We start from the raw sequence: 2,500 nt of genomic DNA, 5'->3' as shown, positions 1-2,500 counted from the left end.
ATGATATTTGGAGAGGTTTTTCGGGTGTTTAGAGGCTATTTATGCTATGTAACGAGTATTTGCTTATATACTTGCTTATATACTTAGGTCAACAATTTATAGCAAAAATGTGTTCCAGCCAAGTTCTTTTAGACGCTCTTTCGAATGGCAACATTCCCGATTGAAAATGGCGACCTACCAAAATCCGCACTTTGCTTCCCCGTCCATATAGAGGTGAGTATTTGACTTTGCTTCCGTCAGAGTCAAGGAAACACATTGAAAATGGAATCAGCATACAAGAAAACCTAGTTTGGGATAGGTTTTGTGCCTTCCGTGGTATTATAACCATAGAACTGCTCCTGAGGGGGGTAGGGTAGGCCCACCAAAAAGTGCACTTCTGGTTAGGTCGCTAATTTCTAAAATAAATGTGTCCCAACCAAGTTTTTTTGGACGCTCTTTCGAATGGCAACATTCCTGATTGAAAATGCCGACCTACCAAAATCCGCACTTTGCTTCCCCGTCCATATAGGGGTGAGTATTTGGCTTTGCTTTCGTCAGAGTCAAGGAAACACATTGAAAATGGAATCAGCATACAAGAAAACCTAGTTTGGGATAGGTTTTGTGCCTTCCGTGGTATTATAACCATAGAACTGCTCCTGAGGGGGGTAGGGTAGGCCCACCAAAAAGTGCACTTCTGGTTAGGTCGCTAATTTCTAAAATAAATGTGTCCCAACCAAGTTTTTTTGGACGCTCTTTCGAATGGCAACATTCCTGATTGAAAATGCCGACCTACCAAAATCCGCACTTTGCTTCCCCGTCCATATAGGGGTGAGTATTTGGCTTTGCCTTTGTCAGACTCAAGTAAAAGCATTTAAAATGGAGTCAGCATACAAGAAAACCTAGATTGGGATAGTTTTTCTGCCTACCGTGGGATCATAACCATAGAACTGCCCCTGAGGGAGGTAGGGTTAGGGTTAGCGTTAGGGTTAACGTTGGGGTTAGGATTGAAGACAGAAGATTGGTGATGTCAGGAGGACCTTCTTAAAACAAACAGAAATACACTTATTAGGGGACTAGGGCCAGTGGACTCAGAAATGTCTTTCGTAGCAGTCTCCTATAAGAGTATTTTTCTCTGATTTAGGTGACTCCTCCTCACACCACCATTTTTCTTAGTCGAAAGACCTCTTCACAGCACGACTTTCCTGATGGATTTCTATGTAACTGCTCGTGCTGAGAGGTGTGTCGAAAGTTGATCATGTTCCCGTAAAATCTGAGGTCTCCACTGTCTAGCGAGGTACTTACAGTGAATATAGTGAATTTTTCAAAAATTGGAGAATTCTGACTTTTGCGATGAATTTTAATGTAATTGGTCGTGCTGAGGAGGCGTGTTAAAATTTGAACATGTTCCCGTAAAATCTGAGGTGAGAATTAGTGAGGTACTTACAGTGCGTATAGTGACAAATCTTTAAAAGCGTGAAATTATGGGATGTTGTGGCTTCAATGGGTTTTTAAGATGTCACCAGTCATTTGGCATGACTTACAAACGATTTGGCTGGTTGTGGGTTCGATTTTCAAAATTTCATTTTTTTCGCGTTTTTATTTTCTGTCTACCATATCATGCAGTCTCCTTATTAGCGTTTGGGGGTTATAGTGTGGGCAGGTTGGTCGCAAAGGTTCCGAGAGGAGCTGGCTAGTAAACCCTGTCCCTTATGTTCCACGGCGGCAAGGCGGAGAAATAGAGGGCAGAATTGACTAACGGGCAAGGAAAGTTGGGCTTGTAGCTTTCCTTTCGAAGGAGGGAAAAGATGATGCCCGAAAGCATTGTCACTGTAGTGGCAGGCAGAGTGTAGATGGAAGTTGTGTACGCTAGCCTTTGGCTAATGATAGAGACAAAAGAGCAGGAGGATATTTTCCTTCGCAGAAGCACTTTTCTTGCCTTCCTTCAGCTCGCTTGGCGAGTCTGACAGGTATGCCTGAACTGTGCACGGGTCCAGTTGTGAGAAAGACGTGGCAAACAAGACGGGGTTTCCCTTGACCGAGGGACCGTGTGGTCCGTTTGGCTCATGGGTTCCCCCCGTGGAGGCAAAATCTAAGAAAGCTTGCTCTCCCTCTGCGGAGGGGGGCCGCTTAACAAGGAACTTCTGTTCCCTGCGGTGGATAGTTACCTGGTTGATCCTGCCAGTAGTCATATGCTTGTCTCAAAGATTAAGCCATGCATGTCTAAGTATAAGCACTTGTACTGTGAAACTGCGAATGGCTCATTAAATCAGTTATCGTTTATTTGATTGTACCATTACTACTTGGATAACCGTAGTAATTCTAGAGCTAATACATGCGAAAAGTCCCGACTTCTGGAAGGGATGTATTTATTAGATTAAAAACCAATGCGGGTTCTGCCCGGTCATTTGGTGATTCATAGTAACTGATCGAATCGCACGGCCTTGCGCTGGCGATGTTTCATTCAAATTTCTGCCCTATCAACTGTCGATGGTAAGGTAGTGGCTTACCATGGTTGCAACGG

General features: G+C 43.8%; 1 non-coding gene across 1 annotated transcript in view; it reads left to right on the top strand.

Annotated features, from left to right (window-relative positions):
• Positions 1-2,141: 2,141 nt before the first annotated feature.
• The window catches only part of LOC146446022 (small subunit ribosomal RNA), a 1,800-nt gene continuing 1,441 nt past the window's right edge, over positions 2,142-2,500 (top strand). The window contains exon 1 of the ribosomal RNA XR_014863037.1: positions 2,142-2,500. This exon is cut by the window's right edge and continues 1,441 nt beyond it. This is a non-coding gene — a ribosomal RNA (small subunit ribosomal RNA).

Source organism: Pavona decussata, unplaced genomic scaffold, assembly GCF_977016875.1.
Source record: "Pavona decussata unplaced genomic scaffold, jaPavDecu1.1 SCAFFOLD_3691, whole genome shotgun sequence".
Classification (NCBI taxonomy): Eukaryota; Metazoa; Cnidaria; class Anthozoa; order Scleractinia; family Agariciidae; genus Pavona; species Pavona decussata.
The sequence above is the reverse complement of the archived record's forward strand: the minus strand, read 5'-3'. Positions and strand labels throughout refer to the sequence as shown.